At 46.4% G+C, this 25,394-nt stretch overlaps 1 protein-coding gene across 1 annotated transcript in view; it reads left to right on the top strand.

Moving 5' to 3' along the window:
- The first annotated feature begins 13,079 nt into the window (after positions 1 to 13,079).
- LOC106572527 (lysophosphatidic acid receptor 1) overlaps positions 13,080 to 25,394 on the top strand; it is a 100,761-nt gene continuing 88,446 nt past the window's right edge. Inside the window, exon 1 of the mRNA XM_014146771.3 lies at positions 13,080 to 13,351. The gene's annotated coding sequence lies outside the window, so the exon portion shown is untranslated. The remainder of the gene's footprint in view (positions 13,352 to 25,394) is intronic.

Raw genomic sequence — 25,394 nt, forward strand, 5'->3', positions numbered from 1 at the left:
TCCTGCAGGCTCATCCTGACATGACCCTCCAGCATTACAATGCCACCAGCCATACTGCTCGTTCTGTGCGTGATTTCCTGCAAGACAGGAATGTTAGTGTTCTGCCATGGCCAGCGAGAGCCCGGCACGTCTGGGACCTGTTGGATCGGATGGTGAGGGCTAGGGCCATTCCCCCCAGAAATGTCCAGGAACTTGCAGGTGCCTTGGTGGAAGAGTGGGGTAACATCTCACAGCAGGAACTGGCAAATCTGGTGCAGTCCACGAGGAGGAGATGCACTGCAGTACTTAATGCAGCTGGTGGCCACACCAGATACTGACTGTTACTTTAGATTTTGACCCCCACTTTGTTCAGGGACACATTATTCCATTTCTGTTAGTCACATGTCTGTGGAACTTGTTCAGTTTATGTCTCAGTTGTTGAATCTTGTTATGTTCTTACAAATATTTACACATGTTAAGTTTGCTGAAAATGTGTTATTTCATATTTGTGATGTCTTCACTATTATTCTACAATGTAGAAAATAGTAAAAATAAAGAAAAACCCTTGAATGAGTAGGTGTGTCCAAACTTTTGACTGGTACTTTATATATATATAAAAAATCTTGCATTCCACCTCCTGAGTGGCACAGCGATCGGAGTGCTTAAGGTGTCACTACAGACCCGGGTTCGATCCTAGGCTGTGTCACAACTGGCTGTGACCGGGTGTCCCACAGGGCAGCGCACAATTGGCCCGGTGTCGGCTTGGTTAGGGGAGGGTTTGGCCGAGGGGGGGGGGGCTTTACTTGGCACATCGCGCTCTAGCGACTCCTTGTGGCGGGTCGGGTGCCTGCAGGCTGACTACGGTTGTCAGTTGAACAGTGTTTCCTCCAACATGGCGATCAGAGAAGAGAAGAGCGATCAGTCATGTTTTTCCATTAGGGAGTTGCAGCGATGAGACAATATCATAATTGGATCGCAATTGGGGAGGAATGTAAAAATGTTTTACTTGCATATCTTAATTTATTTCCACAATTAACGACAAATAATGTTGGCAGTTCATACGAAGGATTTTTACCTATAACCGGGATTTGGTATTACAAAAATAAAATTTGTTGGCAAACAATTACTGTGATTCATCCAATACATTCCCATAGCAACAGATGTGGGATACATGCACACCCACCACAAAAACGCACACACACACACACACACACACACACACACACACACACACACACACACACACACACACACACACACACACACACACACACACACACACACACACACACACACCACCATTCCCCCCACAAACAACCACAAGCTCAGATGTTCAACAGTTGTTCCATCCTGAGCCCAACTCAACAGATGACTTGATGTGTGAATGCATATACAGCTGTAGCTGTTTGAGAAGGCATGCAACATGGAGCAAGAATGTGGAGATTTGATTAACCAATGATATGTCCTAGCTGATGGAGCTCAGACACACCCCCCCTACCCTAGAACACACACACTGGTCCCCCGTTGTGACCATTTTCCACCGGGGCCACAATCATTTGCCCCCTCTCTGATTGTCAGAGTGTTACCCCCTTCCCCATGGGTTACTGCTGCCAGCACTGCCACTACCTGGAAGGGGACAACCCACTGGAATTCACATTCCTACTGAAACGAGATCAGATATTTACAGTCTCAAACAACTGAGGAAACTATTTCAAAGAAAAAAAATGGGGAATGACAACTGCAAGGGTAAGTTTGATCAACAATCCAAGCGTTGGAAATATCAGGGAGGAATTTACCAGTAATGAGGCGCATCATCCAAATCAAATCAATTTGTATTTGTCACATGTGCCGAATACAACAGGTGTAGACCTTACCGTGAATTGCTTACGTAAAAGCCCTTAAAACTTCTTAAAGCATTGTTGGTTAGGGAAAGAAAGTGTTAACTTTTGGAGGCTATATACAGGATGTACCGGTACAGAGTCAATGTGGAGGCTATATACAGGATGTACCGGTACAGAGTCAATGTGGAGACTATATACAGGGGGTACCGGTACAGAGTCAATGTGGAGACTATATACAGGGGGTACCGGTACAGAGTCAATGTGGAGGCTATATACAGGGGGTACCGGTACAGAGTCAATGTGGAAGCTATATACAGGGGGTACCGGTACAGAGTCAATGTGGAGGTTATATACAGGGTGTACCGGTACGGGGTCAATGTGGAGGCTATATACAGGGGCTACCGGTACAGAGTCAATGTGGAGGCTATATACAGGGGGTACCGGTACAGAGTCAATGTGTGGGGGCACTGGTTAGTCGAGGTAATTGAGGTAATATGTACATGTAGGTAGAGTTAAAGTGACTATGCATAGATAATAAACAGAGAGTAGCAGCAGCGTAAAAGAGGGGTCTGGGTAGCCCTGTGATTAGCTGTTCAGGAGTCTTAAGGCTTTGAGGTAGAAGCTGTTAAGAAGCCTCTTGGACCTAGACTTGGCTTTCCGGTACCGCTTGCGGTGCGGTAGCAGAGAAAGCAGTCTATGACTAGGGTGGCTGGAGTCTTTGACAATTTTTAGGGCCTTCCTCTGACACCGCCTGGTATAGAGGTCCTGGTTGGCAGGAAGCTTGGACCCAGTGATGTACTGGGCCGTACACATTACCCTCTGTAGTGCCTTGCGGTCGGAGGCTGGGCAGTTGCCATACCAGGCAGTGATGCAACCAGTCAGGATGCTCTTGATGGTGGAGCACGTTGAGAGCTTCAAAGTCCTTGGTGTCCACATCACTGACAAACTAACATGGTCCAAACACACCAAGACACTCATGAAGAGGGCACAACATAGCCTTTTCCCCCTCAGGAGACTGAAAAGATTTGGCATGGGTCCTCAGATCCTCAAAAAAGTTCTACAGCTGCACCATCAAGAGCATCCTGACTGGTTGCATCACCGCCTGGTAAGGCAACTCAGAGACCAATTGGTAAACTCTGATTTACCACCCCAAGATATCCCTGAACAATGTCTATTTGCGCCCCTACTGGATGGAAACTACAAGTGTAACGGCTGTGCTCAATGCAATGGCTCTTTATAAATGTAGATCCTTCAAACACCCCCAAACAGGGAAATCGATCCCAATAAAAGGTGTTATTACTCCACTAAGGCAGTTATTTATCTTATAACTTGTCCTTGTGGTAAAAAAATATGTTGGTAAAATGAAGCGCAAATTAAATTAAAAGTACGAAAAAAAATGCCAGAACTAGAAAACATGAAGTAACATGAAACAGGAGTAAAAACCGCTGATAAGCTTGACGTGACAAGACGAACTGGCAACAGACAAACAGACAGGTATAAATACACAGTGGGATAATGGGGAAGATGGGCGACAAGCACAAGACAGGTGAAACAGATCATGGTGTGACAGTACCCCCCCCTTAAGGGACGCTGCCTAGCTGCTCTCCATTTCTTCAACCGTACGTAGAATAAACTATTATTATAATTTTCAACTTCCTCTGAACTCTTCAGGAATTCAGAAACTACTTCAAAACACATTATTTTCAAGTACTTCTAGTATACTTGATCACTCACAAGCAGAATTTAATTTACAACTCCAAGTGTATTTTGAATCAATATACTCGGTTACAATGAAACCGTATGAAACTGAAGAACACTTTTAAGAGTTTGTGTTTAATGTAATGATAGTATATTCATAGTATACTTAAGATAACACATTGAAAAGTACAGCTTGTATTTGAAGTATATCATTTGAATTTGGAGTATACTTTACAAATACTGGTACTATATTCAAATATACATAGTTTTTCTCTTGAGCAACTGGCTGCTTTGATGTCTCACACATACAACACCTCTGTTTCACACACACACACACACACACACACACACACACACACACACACACACACACACACACACACACACACACACACACACACACACACACACACACACACACACACACACACACACACACCACCCCCTCTGGGTGTGTGTTCACATGACCACTTCCTTGCCATATGGCCAAAACACCCTCAAACCTACTTTTCACAGCCAACTAATTTTCAAACTACCATCAAATGCTGTACGTCACCTGCTACAACTCATCATTATAACCAGCTGAAATCACATCAGGTTGCCTTAGTCGATCCCGAGCAATAAATTAGAAAAATTACTATTTATATTTGTTACTGTACAGAAGAAGTAAAAGGTAAGGGATTGTTCCCTTTTTCTAAAAGTTTTCTGTGTTATCAGCATACATTTTACACATTTTACACTTTTGACTGACCCAAACTTAAGGAAAGCTTTGACTATGTACAGACTCAGTGAGCATAGTCTTGCTATTGAGAAAGGCCGCCGTAAGCAGACCTGGCTCTCAAGAGAATACAGGATATGTGCACAGTGCCCACAAAAATGAGGTGGAAACTGAGCTGCACTTCCTAACCTCCTGCCAAATGTATGACCATATTAGAGACACATATTTCCCTCAGATTATACAGACCCATATAAAATTTGAAAACAAACCCAATCTTGATAAACTCCCATATCTACTGGGTGAAAAACCAGTGTTCAATCACAGAAGCAAGATTTGTGACCTGTTGCCACAAGAAAAGGTCAACCAGTGAAGAACGAACACCATTGTAAATACAGCCCATATTTATGCTTATTTATTTTCCCTTTTGTACTTTAACCATTTGTACATCATTGCAACACTGTGTATAGACATAATATGACATTTGAAATGTCTTTATTGTTTTGGAACTTCTGTGAGTGTAATGTTTACTGTTCATTTTAATTGTTTATTTCACTTTAGTTTATTATCTACTTCACTTGCTTTGGCAATGTTAACATGTTTCCCATGCCAATACAGAGCAATGTTAACATGTTTCCCATGCCAATACAGAGCAATGTTAACATATGTTTCCCATACCAATACAGAGCAATGTTAGCATATGTTTCCCATGCCAATACAGAGCAATGTTAACATATGTTTCCCATACCAATACAGAGCAATGTTAGCATATGTTTCCCATACCAATAAAGCCATAGATCGATAGATAGATCGATAGAGAGAGAGGTGCAGTGTTGTGTGTGTGTATTGTTGTGTGTGTGTATTGTGGTATATATGTATTGTTGTCGTGTATGTATTGTCGTGTATGTATTGTCGTGTATGTATTGTCCAATGCTTACTGTGAATTGAGCCGTCAGCTTGTAAATATTTAAAATCTCACCTTGTGCAGATTCTGTACCACCAACAACAAAACACACAATAATACACAATTTAACACATAGACTGGCTATCTTAGCAAACCTAACATGGACATTTCATTATTGTCAGCTTGCATGGTAAGACTTTACTTGACAAATAAATAAATAATCCAAATTGCATTTGTCACATGTGCCGAATACAACAATGAAATGCTTACTTACAAGCCCTTAACCAACAATGCAGTTCAAGAAGAGTTAAGAAAATATTTACTAAATAAACTAAAGTAAAAAATAAATAAAAAAGTTACACAATAAAATAACAATGTCGAGGCAATATACCGGGGATACCGGTAACGAGTCGGGGAGGTTAGTCGAGGTAATTTGTTAATGTAGGTAGGGATAAACTGACTATGCATAGATAATAAACAGCGAGTATCAGCAGTGTAAAGACAAAGGGCATGTAGGGTGTGTCAATGCAAATAGTCCGTGTGGCCATTTGATTAATTGTTCAGCAGTCTTATGGCTTGGGGGTAGAAACTGTTCAGAAGCCTTTTGGACCTAGACTGTTCTCTCTGCTACCGCCGTGCAGTAGAGAGGACAGTCTATGACGGGTGACGGGAGTCTTTGACAATTTTTTGGGGCCTTCCTCTGACACCGCCTGGTATAGAGGTCCTGGATGTCAGGAAACTTGGCCTCAGTGATGTACTGGGCCGTTCGCACTACCCTCTGTAGCACCTTACGGTCAGATGCCAAACAGTTGCCATACCAGGCGGTGATGCAACCGGTCAGGATGCTCTCGATGGTGCAGCTTTACAACTTTTTGAGAATCTGGGGACCCATGTGAAATCTTTTCAGGCTCCTGAGGGGGAATAGGGAAAAGGCTTTGTCCTGCCCTCTTCACAGCTGCCGTGGTGTGTTTGGACCGTGATAGTTTGTTGGTGATGTGGACACTAAGGACCTTGAAACTCTCGACCCGCTCCACTACAGCCCCGTTGATGTTAAAATGGGGGCCTGTTCGGCCCTCCTTTTCCTGTAGTCCACGATCAGATCCTTTGTCTTGCTGACATTGAGGGAGAGGTTGTTGTCCTGGCACCAAACTGCCAGGTCTCTGACCTACTCCCTATAGGCTGTCTCATCATTGTCGGTGATCAGGCCTACCACCGTTGTGTCGTCAGCAAACTTAATGATGGTGTTGGAGTCGTGACTGGCCATGCAGTAATCAGTGAACACGGAGTACAGGAGGGGACTGATCACACACCTCTAAGGGGCCCCCGTGTTGAGGATCAGCATGGCAGATGTGTTGTTACCTACCCTCACCACCTCAGGAAGTCCAGGATCCAGTTGCAGAGGGAAGTGTTTAGTCCCAGAGTCCTTAGCTAAGTGATGAGCTTTGAGGGCACTATGGTGTTGAACGCTGAGCTGTAGTCAAGGAACAGCATTCTCACATAGATGTTCCTTTTGTCCAGGTGGGAAAGGGCAGTGTGGAGTACAATAGAGATTGCGTTAACTGTGGACATGTTGAGGCGGTACATGAATTGGAGTGGGTTTAGGGTTTCTTGGATAATGGTGTTGATGTGAGCCATGACCAGCCTTTCAAAGCAAGTCATGGCTACAGACGTGAGTGCAACGGGGCGGTAGTCATTTAGGCAGGTTACCTTAGTGTTCTTGGGCACAGGGACTATGGTGGTCTGCCTGAAACATGTAGGTATTACAGACTCAGTCAGGAAGAGGTTGAAAATGTTAGTGAAGACACTTGCCAGTTGGTCAGCGCATGCTCGGAGTACACGTCCTGGTAATCCGTCTGGCCCTGTGGCCTTGTAAATTACCTGTTTAAAGGTCTTACTCACATTGGCTACGGAGAGCGTGATCACACAGTCGTCCAGAACAGCTGGTGCTCTCATGCATGTTTCAGTGCCATTTACCTCGAAGCGACCATAAAAGGTATTTAGCTTGTCTGGTAGGCTCGTGTCACTGGGAAGCTCTCGGCTGTGCTTCCCTTTGTAGTCTGGAATGGTTTTCAAGCCCATCCGACGAGCATCAGAGCCAGTGTAATACGATTCAGTCTTAGTCCTGTTTTTATGAGTTGCCTGTTTGATGGTTCGCCTGAGGGCATAGCATGATTTCTTATCAGCGTTATTATATGTACAGTACCAGTCAAAAGTTTGGACACACCTACTCATTCAAGGGTTTCCCCCTCCCAAGGAGGGAGGGGCAGGCAGGGAGGGAGGGGCAGGGGCCAGGGAGGGAGGGGCAGGGGCCAGAGAGGGAGGGGGAGGGAGGGAGGGGGAAACAGGGGCCAGGGAGGGAGGGGCCAGGGAGGGAGAGAGAGATGGGGCAGAGAGAGGTAGAGAGATGGGGCAGAGAGAGGTAGAGAGATGGGGCAGAGAGAGGTAGAGAGATGGGGCAGAGAGAGGTAGAAAGGTGGGGTAGAGAGAGGTAGAGAGGTGGGGAAGATAGAGGTAGAAAGGTGGGGCAGAAAGAGGTAGGGATGGGTATAGAGGTGGGTAGAGAGATGTGGAGAGGTGGGGTAGAGAGAGGTAGTTAGAGAGGATGGGGTAAAAAGAGTAGAGTTAGAGAGGTGGGGTAGAGAGGTAGTTAGAGAGGATGGGGTAAAAAGAGAGGTAGAGAGGTAGAGTTAGAGAGGAGGGGGTAGAGAGAGGTAGAGGCAGAGAGATGTGTAGAGGTAGAGAGAGGTAGAGGAAGAGAGATGTGTAGAGGTAGAGAGAGGTAGAAGAGAGAGGTGTGTAGAGGTAGAGAGATGTGTAGAGATAGAGAGAGGTAGAGGTAGAGAGGCAGAGAGGTGTGTAGAGGTAGAGAGATGTGTAGAGATAGAGAGAGGTAGAGGTAGAGAGAGGCAGAGAGGTGTGTAGAGGTAGAGAGAGGTAGAGAGGCAGAGAGGTGTGTAGAGGTAGAGAGATGTGTAGAGTTAGAGAGGAGGGGGTAGAGAGAGGTAGAGGCAGAGAGGTGTGTAGAGGTAGAGAGAGGTAGAGTGGGGGTTTAGAGCCAGTGTGTGGAAAGCAGGGTAATTGTTTCCTGATGTCAAGTCTCTGCTCTTTGCTTCTCTAAATAATAGGCCCTTTTCCAATCCTCCGATCTGAGGGTGGCTGGAATACCTTCTAGAAGTATGTGTGTGTAGCAGTTTAGCGTGGCGCTAAAGATGCTAATCAGACTCATGTTTCAGCTGCTGCTCTACCCCATCTCCACTCAGTCTCCCAGTCAGACAGCCCTCTGAATGACTCAACTCTGGAGAATGTAGTTACTACTAGGTTTTTTCTAACACAAGGCTAGCCTATCACACTACTGCTACCACTAGGTTACTGCTAACAAGGCTAGCCTATCACACTACTGCTACTGCTAGGTTACTGCTAACAAGGCTAGCCTATCACACTACTGCTACTGCTAGGTTACTGCTAACAAGGCTAGCCTATCACACTACTGCTACCGCTAGGTTACTGCTAACAAGGCTAGCCTATCACACTACTGCTACCGCTAGGTTACTGCTAACAAGGCTAGCCTATCACACTACTGCTACCACTAGGTTACTGCTAACAAGGCTAGCCTATCACACTACTGCTACTGCTAGGTTACTGCTAACAAGGCTAGCCTATCACACTACTGCTACCGCTAGGTTACTGCTAACAAGGCTAGCCTATCACACTACTGCTACTGCTAGGTTACTGCTAACAAGGCTAGCCTATCACAGTACTGCTACTGCTAGGTTAGTGCTAACAAGGCTAGCCTATCACAGTACTGCTACTGCTAGGTTAGTGCTAACAAGGCTAGCCTATCACAGTACTGCTACTGCTAGGTTACTGTTAACAAGGCTAGCCTATCACACTACTGCTACTGCTAGGTTACTGCTAACAAGGCTAGCCTATCACAGTACTGCTACTGCTAGGTTACTGCTAACAAGGCTAGCCTATCACACTACTGCTACTGCTAGGTTACTGCTAACAAGGCAAGCCTATCACAGTACTGCTACTGCTAGGTTACTGCTAACAAGGCTAGCCTATCACACTACTGCTACCGCTAGGTTACTGCTAACAAGGCTAGCCTATCACAGTACTGCTACTGCTAGGTTACTGCTAACAAGGCTAGCCTATCACACTACTGCTACTGCTAGGCTACTGCTAGGCTACTGCCACCGCTAGGTTACTGGCTCCATGAGGTTATATTGTTGTGAGGGTTGGGTCTGGTCCAATGTAACATCGCTCTACTCTGAGTTGAGTCATAATGGCTGTCTAACGGACAGGGAGGTTGTAAACTCTACTCTGAGTTGAGTCATAATGGCTGTCTAATGGACAGGGAGGTTGTAAACTCTCATCTCCATTATGTTACCATTTCACTATGTCACACTCTGTCCTCAAACTGCTATCACTACATGACTACGTCTCCTGGCTGGAGAGTGGTCAGACCAGACCGGCGGGGAAGAAGTGAAACACATTCAGTCACTGACTCCTCAGCATCTGGGCTGTGCCATTTAGACTGACAGACATTAATTACATAAAACTCTCTAAAGCCACAAGAAACTCAGAGCAAACTGAAGGAAACAACACTGACATTCAACTTGTTGACGATTCCTGACTGACGGCCACTGGGGATCATCTCAGGTAGTAGGAAACGTGGAAAAACCAATCAGGAAAAGACAAAAGGAAGAAGAAAAAAACCCAGGATACCGAGAGACTGAGTTCCCCAGGGAATAGGGTGCCATATGGGACCTACCCTTAGTTCCCCAGGGAATAAGGGTGCCATATGGGACATACCCTTAGTTCCCCAGGGAATAGGGTGCCATATGGGACATACCCTTAGTTCCCCAGGGAATAGGGTGCCATATGGGACATACCCTTAGTTCCCCAGGGAATAGGGTGCCATATGGGACATACCCTTAGTTCCCCAGGGAATAGGGTGCCATATGGGACATACGCTTAGTTCCCCAGGGAATAGGGTGCCATATGGGACATACAGTGGGAGAAAAAAAGTATTTGATCCCCTGCTAATATTGTATGTTTGCCCACTGACAAAGAAAGGATGTCTATAATTTTAATGGTAGGTTTATTTGAACAGTGAGAGACAGACTAACAAAAATATCCAGAAAAACACATGTCAGAAATGTTATAAATTGATTTGCATTTTAATGAGGGAAATAAGTATTTAACCCCACTCAATCAGAAAGATTTCTGGCTCCCAGGTGTCTTTTATACAGGTAACGAGCTGAGATTAGGAGCACACTCTTAAAGGGAGTGCTCCTAACCGCAGCTTGTTACCTGTAAAAAAGACACCTGTCCACAGAAGCAATCAATCTATCAGATTCCAAACTCTCCACCATGGCCAAGACCAAAGAGCTCTCCAAGGATGTCAGGGACAAGATTGTAGACCTACACAAGGCTGGAATGGGCTACAAGACCATCGCCAAGCAGCTTGGTGAGAAGGTGACAACATTTGGTGCGATTATTCGCAAATGGAAGAAACACAAAATAACTATCAATATCCCTCGGCCTGGGGCTCCATGCAAGATCTCACCTCGTGGAGTTGCAATGATCATGATAACGGTGAGGAATCAGCCCAGAACTACACGGGAGGATCTTGTCAATGATTTCAAGGCAGCTGGGACCATAGCCACCAAGAAAACAATTGGTAACACACTACGCCATGAAGGACTGAAATCCTGCAGCGCCCGCAAGGTCCCCCTGCTCAAGAATACATATACATGCCCGTCTGAAGTTTGCCAATGAACATCTGAATGACTCAGAGGACAACTGGTGAAAGTGTTGTAGTCAGATGAGACCAAAATGGAGCTCTTTGACATCAACTCAACTCGCCGTGTTTGGAGGAGGAGGAATGCTGCCTATGACCCCAAGAACACCATCCCCACCGTCAAACATGGAGGTGGAAACATTATGCTTTGGGGGTGTTTTTCTGTTAAGGGGACAGGACAACTTCACCGCATCAAAGGGACAATGGACGGGGCCATGTACTGTCAAATCTTGGGTGAGAACCTCCTTCCCTCAGCCAGGGCATTGAAAATGGGTCGTGGATAGGTATTCAAGCATGACAATGACCCAAAACACACGGCCAAGGCAACAAAGGAATGGCTCAAGAAGAAGCACATTAAGGTCCTGGAGTGGCCTAGCCAGTCTCCAGACCTTAATCCCATAGAAAATCTGTGGAGGGAGCTGAAGGTTTGAGTTGCCAAACGTCAGCCTCGAAACCTTAATGACTTGGAGAAGATCTGCAAAGAGGAGTGGGACAAAATCCCTCCTGAGATGTGTGCAAACCTGGTGGCCAACTACAAGAAACGTCTGACCTCTGTGATTGCCAACAAGGGTTTTGCCACCAAGTACTAAGTCATGTTTTGCAGAGGGGTCAAATACTTATTTCCCTCATTATATCTATATAGGGAATAGGGCTGTGGTCGAAAGTAGGAGGTTGGTGGTATCTTAATAGGGGAGGACAGGCTCGTGGTAATGGCTGGAACAGAATAGGTGGAACGGTATGAAATACATCAAACACATGGTTTCCATGGTTTTGATGCCGTTCCATTTACTCCATTCCAGCCATTATTATGAGCCGTCCTCCCCTCAGCAGCCTCCTCTGATACACACACACACACACACACACACACACACACACACACACACACACACACACACACACACACACGCCTCCAGGTCTATAGATAATCTGTTAATAACTCAAGGTACTGATGCACAGTCCTCTATAGATAATCTGTTACATCAAGGTACTGATGCACAGCCCTCCAGGTCTATAGTTAATCTGATAATGAGGTTATACTGAAACACAAACAGAACACAACTATAGAGTTTTAGCTAGGTAATGCGTGTTTATGTAAACATATCTCATGTTCAGAATACTTCCACGTTTCTGACAGCCCCCATCCTCCCTGAAAACATGTCACTAACTGTTGCATAATATAAACCTAGCCATGTTGTTCAAAGCAAACTTTATCAGGAAATTATGCAGATATCTGTTGTCACCTGCTTAATTTAAAGGAAGATGTGCATTTTAAACAAAGTAGGCCTGCATGAGCAGCAGTTCTGCCTTAAATTCATTTTCAATTTGACTGGCTGTGATGCGTTTCATGTGATGGCTTCCCTGTGACTCAGTTGGTAGAGCATGGTGTTTGCAACGCCAGGTGTGTGCAACGACAGGGTTGTGGGTTCGATTCCCACGGCGGGCCAGTGCAAAAAAAATGCATGAAATGTATGTATTCACTACTGTAAGTCGCTCTGGATAAGAGTGTCTGCTAAATTACTGAAATGTAAATATAATGCTTCTGCATTGCTTGCTGTTTGGGGTTTTAGGCTGGGTTTCTGTACAGCACTTTGAGATATCAGCTGCAGATCTATAGATAATCTGTTACATCAAGGTACTGGTACACAGCCCTCCAGATCTATAGATAATCTGTTACATCAAGGTACTGGTACACAGTCCTCTATAGTTAATCTGTTACATCAAGGTACTGGTACACAGTCCTCTATAGATAATCTGTTACATCAAGGTACTGGTACACAGCCCTCCAGATCTATAGATAATCTGTTACATCAAGGTACTGGTACACAGTCCTCTATAGATAATCTGTTAGGGCTATATAAATACATTTGATTTGATTTTCATAAGCATCACTGTAGACCTAACGTTTGCGTGCCAATACGACGCTATTAAAAAAACAATCTATATTTAACCTTAGCCTATAATATCACAGAAAGAAAAACACAACTACCCAAACTAGAACATATAGAAAGCTAATTGGTAAAGAATACAATCGCGTGTCTCTCCCCCCCTCTCTCTCTCTCTACAAAAAAAAAAAAAAAGAGTGTTTTCAATTATACACTCAAGAGAACCGTGTGACGTCATACGCGTACAGCGGTCCCGGTCGAGTGGCAGCAGGGCTCTGAGACGCTGGAGAGGAGAGAGCCACCATAACTATGCAATCACAAAAGCACACTCGTCTCCATGGACTGTAAAATGAAAAGATCACACATCCTCGACTTGGATTGGAAGAAACAACACATGCGACTCTGATGACCAACACAATAACGGAATTCACTTTTTGGAGTTTGAGAGTTGACTCCGAAATATATATATATATTTTTTTGGCGTTTCAAGCAACAGTTTGTAAATATCGCTGAGACAGAACGACTGTAAGTAGGAATTCATTTATTTTTTTTATCTCGAACATAAAACATTTAATCTCCAACACGTAGCCTATTATACACGAGATGTGTCCGTTTTTCCTTCTCCCTTGCGCACCGTGAGCTGCATCTTCAGGTGTCTATGAAACCGTAGGTAGGTTGTTTACAAAAGTCGGACTAGTATGTTACCGGCCACGTATTATCATTCACAATCAATTGACAACTGTTTAAATGGTAGTTACCGCCGATGTAGTGTTCCTGGTCAACGTCTATTTAATATGTCCGAATCTCACGGCAGGAAACCGTGCAGCTGAATCATAACTTGTTGCGCCTGTGCAGTGCCTGGTAAAACTATTGAATATTTTCATTTGTTCAATTTATGATGCTTCGTTTTTCCATGGACAAAAAAAAAAAAAATAACAGATGAAACGTGGGCTTTGGAAAATGGGAATAAATGTTACCTGGGTTGATAGATTTGGGCAGCTTTTTTCACTTCGATGAATCCTTGGTAGACTTATTATTCATAATAAAACACCTGTAGTTCTGTATTCCTCCAGGCTCTATGCTGTCCCGTAGTTCTGTATTCCTCCAGGCTCTATGCTGCCCTGTAGTTCTGTATTCCTCCAGGCTCTATGCTGTCCTGTAGTTCTGTATTCCTCCAGGCTCTATGCTGTCCTGTAGTTCTGTATTCCTCCAGGCTCTATGCTGTCCTGTAGTTCTGTATTCCTCCAGGCTCTATGCTGTCCTGTAGTTCTGTATTCCTCCTGGCTCTATGCTGTCCTGTAGTTCTGTATTCCTCCAGGCTCTATGCTGTCCTGTAGTTCTGTATTCCTCCAGGCTCTATGCTGTCCTGTATTCCTCCAGGCTCTATGCTGTCCTGTAGTTCTGTATTCCTCCAGGCTCTATGCTGTCCTGTAGTTCTGTATTCCTCCAGGCTCTATGCTGTCCTGTATTCCTCCAGGCTCTATGCTGTCCTGTAGTTCTGTATTCCTCCAGGCTCTATGCTGTCATGTAGTTCTGTATTCCTCCAGGCTCTATGCTGTCCTGTAGTTCTGTTTTCCTCCAGGCTCTATGCTGTCCTGTTGTTCTGTATTCCTCCAGGCTTTATGCAGCCCTGTAGTTCTGGGTCATATATTCCTCCAGGCTCTATGCTGTCCTGTAGTTCTGTATTCCTCCAGGCTCTATGCTGTCCTGTCGTTCTGTATTCCTCCAGGCTCTATGCTGTCCTGTAGTTCTGTATTCCTCCAGGCTCTATGCTGTCCTGTCGTTCTGTATTCCTCCAGGCTCTATGCTGTCCTGCAGTTCTGTATTCCTCCAGGCTCTATGCTGTCCTGTAGTTCTGTATTCCTCCAGGCTCTATGCTGTCCTGTCGTTCTGTATTCCTCCAGGCTCTATGCTGTCCTGTAGTTCTGTATTCTTCCAGGCTCTATGCTGTCCTGTAGTTCTGGGTCATGTGTTCCTCCAGGCTCTATGCTGTCCTGTCGTTCTGTATTCCTCCAGGCTCTATGCTGTCCTGTAGTTCTGTATTCCTCCAGGCTCTATGCTGTCCTGTATTCCTCCAGGCTCTATGCTGTCCTGTAGTTCTGTATTCCTCCAGGCTCTATGCTGTCATGTAGTTCTGTATTCCTCCAGGCTCTATGCTGTCCTGTAGTTCTGTTTTCCTCCAGGCTCTATGCTGTCCTGTTGTTCTGTATTCCTCCAGGCTTTATGCAGCCCTGTAGTTCTGGGTCATATATTCCTCCAGGCTCTATGCTGTCCTGTAGTTCTGTATTCCTCCAGGCTCTATGCTGTCCTGTCGTTCTGTATTCCTCCAGGCTCTATGCTGTCCTGTAGTTCTGTATTCCTCCAGGCTCTATGCTGTCCTGTCGTTCTGTATTCCTCCAGGCTCTATGCTGTCCTGCAGTTCTGTATTCCTCCAGGCTCTATGCTGTCCTGTAGTTCTGTATTCCTCCAGGCTCTATGCTGTCCTGTCGTTCTGTATTCCTCCAGGCTCTATGCTGTCCTGTAGTTCTGTATTCTTCCAGGCTCTATGCTGTCCTGTAGTTCTGGGTCATGTGTTCCTCCAGGCTCTATGCTGTCCTGTCGTTCTGTATTCCTCCAGGCTCTATGCTGTCCTGTAGTTCTGTATTCCTCCAGGCTCTATGCTGTCCTGTAGTTCTATATTCCTCCAGGCTCTATGCTGTCCTGTAGTTCTGTATTCCTCCTGGCTCTATGCTGTCCTGTAGTTCTGTATTCCTCCAGGCTCTATGCTGTCCTGTAGTTTTGTATTCCTCCAGGCTCTATGCTGTCCTGTAGTTCTGTATTCCTCCAGGCTCTATGCTGCCCTGTAGTTCTGTATTCCTCCAGGCTTTATGCTGTCCTGTAGTTCTGTATTCCTCCAGGCTCTATGCTGCCCTGTAGTTCTGGGTCATATATTCCTCCAGGCTCTATGCTGTCCTGTAGTTCTGTATTCTTCCAGGCTCTATGCTGTCCTGTAGTTCTGGGTCATATATTCCTCCAGGCTCTATGCTGTCCTGTAGTTCTGTATTCCTCCAGGCTCTACGCTGTCCTGTAGTTCTGTATTCCTCCAGGCTCTATGCTGTCCTGTAGTTCTGTATTCCTCCAGGCTCTATGCTGTCCTGTAGTTCTGTATTCCTCCAGGCTCTATGCTGTCCTGTAGTTCTGTATTCCTCCAGGCTCTATGCTGTCCTGTCGTCCTGTATTCCTCCAGGCTCTATGCTGTCCTGTAGTTCTGTATTCCTCCAGGCTCTATGCTGTCCTGTAGTTCTGTATTCCTCCAGGCTCTATGCTGTCCTGTAGTTCTGTATTCCTCCAGGCTCTATGCTGTCCTGTCATTCTCTATTCCTCCAGGCTCTATGCTGTCCTGTCGTTCTGTATTCCTCCAGGCTCTATGCTGTCCTGTAGTTCTGTATTCCTCCAGGCTCTATGCTGTCCTGTAGTCCTGTATTCCTCCAGGCTCTATGCTGTCCTGTAGTTCTGTATTCCTCCAGGCTCTATGCTGTCCTGTAGTTCTGTATTCCTCCAGGCTCTATGCTGTCCTGTCATTCTCTATTCCTCCAGGCTCTATGCTGTTCAGTATTCCTCCAGGGTCTATGCTGTCCTGTAGTTCTGTATTCCTCCAGGCTCTATGCTGTCCTGTATTCCTCCAGGGTCTATGCTGTCCTGTAGTTCTGTATTCCTCCAGGCTCTATGCTGTCCTGTAATCCTCCAGGCTCTATGCTGTCCTGTAGTTCTGTATTCCTCCAGGCTCTATGCTGTCCTGTCATTCTCTATTCCTCCAGGCTCTATGCTGTTCAGTATTCCTCCAGGGTCTATGCTGTCCTGTAGTTCTGTATTCCTCCAGGCTCTATGCTGTCCTGTAGTTCTGTATTCCTCCAGGCTCTATGCTGTTCTGTAGTTCTGTATTCCTCCAGGCTCTATGCTGTCCTGTATTCCTCCAGGGTCTATGCTGTCCTGTAGTTCTGTATTCCTCCAGGCTCTATGCTGTCCTGTAATCCTCCAGGCTCTATGCTGTCCTGTCGTTCTGTATTCCTCCAGGCTCTATGCTGTCCTGTAGTTCTATATTCCTCCAGGCTCTATGCTGTCCTGTAGTTCTGTATTCCTCCAGGCTCTATGCTGTCCTGTAGTTCTGTATTCCTCCAGGCTCTATGCTGTCCTGTAGTTCTGTATTCCTCCAGGCTCTATGCTGTCCTGTAGTTCTGTATTCCTCCAGGCTCTATGCTGTCCTGTAGTTCTGTTTTCCTCCTGGCTCTATGCTGTCCTGTCGTTCTGTATTCCTCCAGGCTCTATGCTGTCCTGTATTCCTCCAGGCTCTATGCTGTCCTGTAGTTCTGTATTCCTCCAGGCTCTATGCTGTCCTGTAGTTCTGTATTCCTCCAGGCTCTATGCTGTCCTGTATTCCTCCAGGCTCTATGCTGTCCTGTAGTTCTGTATTCCTCCAGGCTCTATGCTGTCATGTAGTTCTGTATTCCTCCAGGCTCTATGCTGTCCTGTAGTTCTGTTTTCCTCCAGGCTCTATGCTGTCCTGTTGTTCTGTATTCCTCCAGGCTTTATGCAGCCCTGTAGTTCTGGGTCATATATTCCTCCAGGCTCTATGCTGTCCTGTAGTTCTGTATTCCTCCAGGCTCTATGCTGTCCTGTCGTTCTGTATTCCTCCAGGCTCTATGCTGTCCTGTAGTTCTGTATTCCTCCAGGCTCTATGCTGTCCTGTCGTTCTGTATTCCTCCAGGCTCTATGCTGTCCTGCAGTTCTGTATTCCTCCAGGCTCTATGCTGTCCTGTAGTTCTGTATTCCTCCAGGCTCTATGCTGTCCTGTCGTTCTGTATTCCTCCAGGCTCTATGCTGTCCTGTAGTTCTGTATTCTTCCAGGCTCTATGCTGTCCTGTAGTTCTGGGTCATGTGTTCCTCCAGGCTCTATGCTGTCCTGTCGTTCTGTATTCCTCCAGGCTCTATGCTGTCCTGTAGTTCTGTATTCCTCCAGGCTCTATGCTGTCCTGTATTCCTCCAGGCTCTATGCTGTCCTGTAGTTCTGTATTCCTCCAGGCTCTATGCTGTCATGTAGTTCTGTATTCCTCCAGGCTCTATGCTGTCCTGTAGTTCTGTTTTCCTCCAGGCTCTATGCTGTCCTGTTGTTCTGTATTCCTCCAGGCTTTATGCAGCCCTGTAGTTCTGGGTCATATATTCCTCCAGGCTCTATGCTGTCCTGTAGTTCTGTATTCCTCCAGGCTCTATGCTGTCCTGTCGTTCTGTATTCCTCCAGGCTCTATGCTGTCCTGTAGTTCTGTATTCCTCCAGGCTCTATGCTGTCCTGTCGTTCTGTATTCCTCCAGGCTCTATGCTGTCCTGCAGTTCTGTATTCCTCCAGGCTCTATGCTGTCCTGTAGTTCTGTATTCCTCCAGGCTCTATGCTGTCCTGTCGTTCTGTATTCCTCCAGGCTCTATGCTGTCCTGTAGTTCTGTATTCTTCCAGGCTCTATGCTGTCCTGTAGTTCTGGGTCATGTGTTCCTCCAGGCTCTATGCTGTCCTGTCGTTCTGTATTCCTCCAGGCTCTATGCTGTCCTGTAGTTCTGTATTCCTCCAGGCTCTATGCTGTCCTGTAGTTCTATATTCCTCCAGGCTCTATGCTGTCCTGTAGTTCTGTATTCCTCCTGGCTCTATGCTGTCCTGTAGTTCTGTATTCCTCCAGGCTCTATGCTGTCCTGTAGTTTTGTATTCCTCCAGGCTCTATGCTGTCCTGTAGTTCTGTATTCCTCCAGGCTCTATGCTGCCCTGTAGTTCTGTATTCCTCCAGGCTTTATGCTGTCCTGTAGTTCTGTATTCCTCCAGGCTCTATGCTGCCCTGTAGTTCTGGGTCATATATTCCTCCAGGCTCTATGCTGTCCTGTAGTTCTGTATTCTTCCAGGCTCTATGCTGTCCTGTAGTTCTGGGTCATATATTCCTCCAGGCTCTATGCTGTCCTGTAGTTCTGTATTCCTCCAGGCTCTACGCTGTCCTGTAGTTCTGTATTCCTCCAGGCTCTATGCTGTCCTGTAGTTCTGTATTCCTCCAGGCTCTATGCTGTCCTGTAGTTCTGTATTCCTCCAGGCTCTATGCTGTCCTGTAGTTCTGTATTCCTCCAGGCTCTATGCTGTCCTGTCGTCCTGTATTCCTCCAGGCTCTATGCTGTCCTGTAGTTCTGTATTCCTCCAGGCTCTATGCTGTCCTGTAGTTCTGTATTCCTCCAGGCTCTATGCTGTCCTGTAGTTCTGTATTCCTCCAGGCTCTATGCTGTCCTGTCATTCTCTATTCCTCCAGGCTCTATGCTGTCCTGTCGTTCTGTATTCCTCCAGGCTCTATGCTGTCCTGTAGTTCTGTATTCCTCCAGGCTCTATGCTGTCCTGTAGTCCTGTATTCCTCCAGGCTCTATGCTGTCCTGTAGTTCTGTATTCCTCCAGGCTCTATGCTGTCCTGTAGTTCTGTATTCCTCCAGGCTCTATGCTGTCCTGTCATTCTCTATTCCTCCAGGCTCTATGCTGTTCAGTATTCCTCCAGGGTCTATGCTGTCCTGTAGTTCTGTATTCCTCCAGGCTCTATGCTGTCCTGTATTCCTCCAGGGTCTATGCTGTCCTGTAGTTCTGTATTCCTCCAGGCTCTATGCTGTCCTGTAATCCTCCAGGCTCTATGCTGTCCTGTAGTTCTGTATTCCTCCAGGCTCTATGCTGTCCTGTCATTCTCTATTCCTCCAGGCTCTATGCTGTTCAGTATTCCTCCAGGGTCTATGCTGTCCTGTAGTTCTGTATTCCTCCAGGCTCTATGCTGTCCTGTAGTTCTGTATTCCTCCAGGCTCTATGCTGTTCTGTAGTTCTGTATTCCTCCAGGCTCTATGCTGTCCTGTATTCCTCCAGGGTCTATGCTGTCCTGTAGTTCTGTATTCCTCCAGGCTCTATGCTGTCCTGTAATCCTCCAGGCTCTATGCTGTCCTGTCGTTCTGTATTCCTCCAGGCTCTATGCTGTCCTGTAGTTCTATATTCCTCCAGGCTCTATGCTGTCCTGTAGTTCTGTATTCCTCCAGGCTCTATGCTGTCCTGTAGTTCTGTATTCCTCCAGGCTCTATGCTGTCCTGTAGTTCTGTATTCCTCCAGGCTCTATGCTGTCCTGTAGTTCTGTATTCCTCCAGGCTCTATGCTGTCCTGTAGTTCTGTTTTCCTCCTGGCTCTATGCTGTCCTGTCGTTCTGTATTCCTCCAGGCTCTATGCTGTCCTGTATTCCTCCAGGCTCTATGCTGTCCTGTAGTTCTGTATTCCTCCAGGCTCTATGCTGTCCTGTAGTTCTGTATTCCTCCAGGCTCTATGCTGTCCTGTATTCCTCCAGGCTCTATGCTGTCCTGTAGTTCTGTATTCCTCCAGGCTCTATGCTGTCATGTAGTTCTGTATTCCTCCAGGCTCTATGCTGTCCTGTAGTTCTGTTTTCCTCCAGGCTCTATGCTGTCCTGTTGTTCTGTATTCCTCCAGGCTTTATGCAGCCCTGTAGTTCTGGGTCATATATTCCTCCAGGCTCTATGCTGTCCTGTAGTTCTGTATTCCTCCAGGCTCTATGCTGTCCTGTCGTTCTGTATTCCTCCAGGCTCTATGCTGTCCTGTAGTTCTGTATTCCTCCAGGCTCTATGCTGTCCTGTCGTTCTGTATTCCTCCAGGCTCTATGCTGTCCTGCAGTTCTGTATTCCTCCAGGCTCTATGCTGTCCTGTAGTTCTGTATTCCTCCAGGCTCTATGCTGTCCTGTCGTTCTGTATTCCTCCAGGCTCTATGCTGTCCTGTAGTTCTGTATTCTTCCAGGCTCTATGCTGTCCTGTAGTTCTGGGTCATGTGTTCCTCCAGGCTCTATGCTGTCCTGTCGTTCTGTATTCCTCCAGGCTCTATGCTGTCCTGTAGTTCTGTATTCCTCCAGGCTCTATGCTGTCCTGTATTCCTCCAGGCTCTATGCTGTCCTGTAGTTCTGTATTCCTCCAGGCTCTATGCTGTCATGTAGTTCTGTATTCCTCCAGGCTCTATGCTGTCCTGTAGTTCTGTTTTCCTCCAGGCTCTATGCTGTCCTGTTGTTCTGTATTCCTCCAGGCTTTATGCAGCCCTGTAGTTCTGGGTCATATATTCCTCCAGGCTCTATGCTGTCCTGTAGTTCTGTATTCCTCCAGGCTCTATGCTGTCCTGTCGTTCTGTATTCCTCCAGGCTCTATGCTGTCCTGTAGTTCTGTATTCCTCCAGGCTCTATGCTGTCCTGTCGTTCTGTATTCCTCCAGGCTCTATGCTGTCCTGCAGTTCTGTATTCCTCCAGGCTCTATGCTGTCCTGTAGTTCTGTATTCCTCCAGGCTCTATGCTGTCCTGTCGTTCTGTATTCCTCCAGGCTCTATGCTGTCCTGTAGTTCTGTATTCTTCCAGGCTCTATGCTGTCCTGTAGTTCTGGGTCATGTGTTCCTCCAGGCTCTATGCTGTCCTGTCGTTCTGTATTCCTCCAGGCTCTATGCTGTCCTGTAGTTCTGTATTCCTCCAGGCTCTATGCTGTCCTGTAGTTCTATATTCCTCCAGGCTCTATGCTGTCCTGTAGTTCTGTATTCCTCCTGGCTCTATGCTGTCCTGTAGTTCTGTATTCCTCCAGGCTCTATGCTGTCCTGTAGTTTTGTATTCCTCCAGGCTCTATGCTGTCCTGTAGTTCTGTATTCCTCCAGGCTCTATGCTGCCCTGTAGTTCTGTATTCCTCCAGGCTTTATGCTGTCCTGTAGTTCTGTATTCCTCCAGGCTCTATGCTGCCCTGTAGTTCTGGGTCATATATTCCTCCAGGCTCTATGCTGTCCTGTAGTTCTGTATTCTTCCAGGCTCTATGCTGTCCTGTAGTTCTGGGTCATATATTCCTCCAGGCTCTATGCTGTCCTGTAGTTCTGTATTCCTCCAGGCTCTACGCTGTCCTGTAGTTCTGTATTCCTCCAGGCTCTATGCTGTCCTGTAGTTCTGTATTCCTCCAGGCTCTATGCTGTCCTGTAGTTCTGTATTCCTCCAGGCTCTATGCTGTCCTGTAGTTCTGTATTCCTCCAGGCTCTATGCTGTCCTGTCGTCCTGTATTCCTCCAGGCTCTATGCTGTCCTGTAGTTCTGTATTCCTCCAGGCTCTATGCTGTCCTGTAGTTCTGTATTCCTCCAGGCTCTATGCTGTCCTGTAGTTCTGTATTCCTCCAGGCTCTATGCTGTCCTGTCATTCTCTATTCCTCCAGGCTCTATGCTGTCCTGTCGTTCTGTATTCCTCCAGGCTCTATGCTGTCCTGTAGTTCTGTATTCCTCCAGGCTCTATGCTGTCCTGTAGTCCTGTATTCCTCCAGGCTCTATGCTGTCCTGTAGTTCTGTATTCCTCCAGGCTCTATGCTGTCCTGTAGTTCTGTATTCCTCCAGGCTCTATGCTGTCCTGTCATTCTCTATTCCTCCAGGCTCTATGCTGTTCAGTATTCCTCCAGGGTCTATGCTGTCCTGTAGTTCTGTATTCCTCCAGGCTCTATGCTGTCCTGTATTCCTCCAGGGTCTATGCTGTCCTGTAGTTCTGTATTCCTCCAGGCTCTATGCTGTCCTGTAATCCTCCAGGCTCTATGCTGTCCTGTAGTTCTGTATTCCTCCAGGCTCTATGCTGTCCTGTCATTCTCTATTCCTCCAGGCTCTATGCTGTTCAGTATTCCTCCAGGGTCTATGCTGTCCTGTAGTTCTGTATTCCTCCAGGCTCTATGCTGTCCTGTAGTTCTGTATTCCTCCAGGCTCTATGCTGTTCTGTAGTTCTGTATTCCTCCAGGCTCTATGCTGTCCTGTATTCCTCCAGGGTCTATGCTGTCCTGTAGTTCTGTATTCCTCCAGGCTCTATGCTGTCCTGTAATCCTCCAGGCTCTATGCTGTCCTGTCGTTCTGTATTCCTCCAGGCTCTATGCTGTCCTGTAGTTCTATATTCCTCCAGGCTCTATGCTGTCCTGTAGTTCTGTATTCCTCCAGGCTCTATGCTGTCCTGTAGTTCTGTATTCCTCCAGGCTCTATGCTGTCCTGTAGTTCTGTATTCCTCCAGGCTCTATGCTGTCCTGTAGTTCTGTATTCCTCCAGGCTCTATGCTGTCCTGTAGTTCTGTTTTCCTCCTGGCTCTATGCTGTCCTGTCGTTCTGTATTCCTCCAGGCTCTATGCTGTCCTGTCGTTCTGTATTCCTCCAGGCTCTATGCTGTCCTGTCGTTCTGTATTCCTCCAGGCTCTATGCTGTCCTGTAGTTCTGTATTCCTCCAGGCTCTATGCTGTCCTGTAGTTCTGTATTCCTCCAGGCTCTATGCTGTCCTGTCGTTCTGTATTCCTCCAGGCTCTATGCTGTCCTGTCGTTCTGTATTCCTCCAGGCTCTATGCTGTCCTGTAGTTCTGTATTCCTCCAGGCTCTATGCTGTCCTGTAGTTCTGTATTCCTCCAGGCTCTATGCTGTCCTGTCGTTCTGTATTCCTCCAGGCTCTATGCTGTTCAGTATTCCTCCAGGGTCTATGCTGTTCTGTAGTTCTGTATTCCTCCAGGGTCTTTGCTGTAGTTCTGTATTCCTCCAGGCTCTATGCTGTCCTGTATTCCTTGCAGGGTCTCTGCTGTGCCGTAGCTCTTACAGATTATTTCAGTACTTTGCTTAAACATTGGCTAGGACAGATTGATAGTCATCAAACATTCCTGCAGTTTTTTGGCGTGTCCCCAAAGTCTACGCCTTGGTGTAGTCTATCTCAGGCTCTGAGAAGGCTGTGTTCAATGCTGGGTGCCGGTCTGAGGTCTCAATAACTACGTTTTGGACATTTGACAAAATTACTCAGGTTTTTACACTTTGTTTTGCTTTAAATCAGAACCTATATTTGCCAATGCATTAACATATACCATGGATTTGATAAGGTGCTGACCATGCCTTACAATTAACAGAATATAGAAAATAGGATTAGTCAGATACTGTCTTCTAAAACATGCACTACATCACCGAAAGTATGTGGACACCTGCTCGTCAAACATCTCATTCCAAAATCATGGGTATTAATATGGAGTTGGTCCCCCCTTTGCTGCTATAACAGCCTCCACTCTTCTGGGAAGGCTTTCCACTAGATGTTGGAACATTGCTGCGGGGACTTGCTTCCATTCAGCCACAAGAGCATTAGTGAGGTCGGGTACTGATGTTGAGTGATTACACCTGGCTCGCAGGCGGCGTTCCAAATCATTCCAAAGGTGTTAGATGGGGTTGAGGTTAGGGCTCTGTGCAGTCAAGTTCTTCCACATCGATCTTGACAAACGATTTCTGTATGGACCTCGTTTTTGTGCACGGGGGAATTGTTGCCACAAATTTGGAAGCACAGAATCATCTAGAATGTCATTGTATGCTGTAGTATTACGATTTCCCTTCACTGGAACTAAGAGGCCTAGCCTGAACCATGAAAAAACAGCCCCAGACCATTATTCCTCCTCCACCAAACTTTACAGTTGGCACAACGCGTAGCCTTCTCCTGCCGTCCACCAAACCCAGATTTGTCCGTCAAACTACCAGATGATTGAAGCGTGATTCATCACTCCAGAGAACGTGTTTCCACTGCTCCAGATTCCAATGGCGGTGAGCTTTACACCTCTCCAGCCAACGCGTGCCTGGCAGAATAGTTTTCTAGGACAAACCGTTCCAGATGATTTTGTGAGAAGACCGTTTTTTCGTGATGTCTCATGGTCTGTGCAAACACCGCTCTGTCATCTTTCACAGCAGATGCGAAATTGCGACATAGGCGGATGTGGTAAATTGAGACGCATCCAATGCAAAACAGACAGATTGTTATGTTTTTTTGTTGTTGTATTATGCTAATTAGATTTCCGCGGGGGGCGTAGAAATAGACCTTAAGGTTAAGTGTAAAAATTTGCCCTCTGAAAATGTATCTGTAATCGGCTTTATAGCCGCTAGTCAAAAACACTGCATGGGTTTCACCATGTTAACACGATGGGCATCATAGTAAGAAGGCCCTGGCATGGGTTTCACCATGTTAACACGATGGGCATCATAGTAAGAAGGCCCTGGCATGGGTTTCACCATGTTAACACGATGGGCATCATAGTAAGAAGGCCCTGGCATGGGTTTCACCATGTTAACACGATGGGCATCATAGTAAGAAGGCCCTGGCATGGGTTTCACCATGTTAACACAATGGGCATCATAGTAAGAAGGCCCTGGCATGGGTTTCACCATGTTAACACGATGGGCATCATAGTAAGAAGGCCCTGGCATGGGTTTCACCATGTTAACACGATGGGCATCATAGTAAGAAGGCCCTGGCATGGGTTTCACCATGTTAACACGATGGGCATCATAGTAAGAAGGCCCTGGCATGGGTTTCACCATGTTAACACGATGGGCATCATAGTAAGAAGGCCCTGGCATGGGTTTCACCATGTTAACACGATGGGCATCATAGTAAGAAGGCCCTGGCATGGGTTTCACCATGTTAACACGATGGGCATCATAGTAAGAAGGCCCTGGCATGGGTTTCACCATGTTAACACGATGGGCATC

The sequence above is a fragment of the Salmo salar genome, chromosome 01 (assembly GCF_965601325.2).
Source record: "Salmo salar chromosome 01, fSalSal1, whole genome shotgun sequence".
NCBI classification, from domain to species: Eukaryota; Metazoa; Chordata; class Actinopteri; order Salmoniformes; family Salmonidae; genus Salmo; species Salmo salar.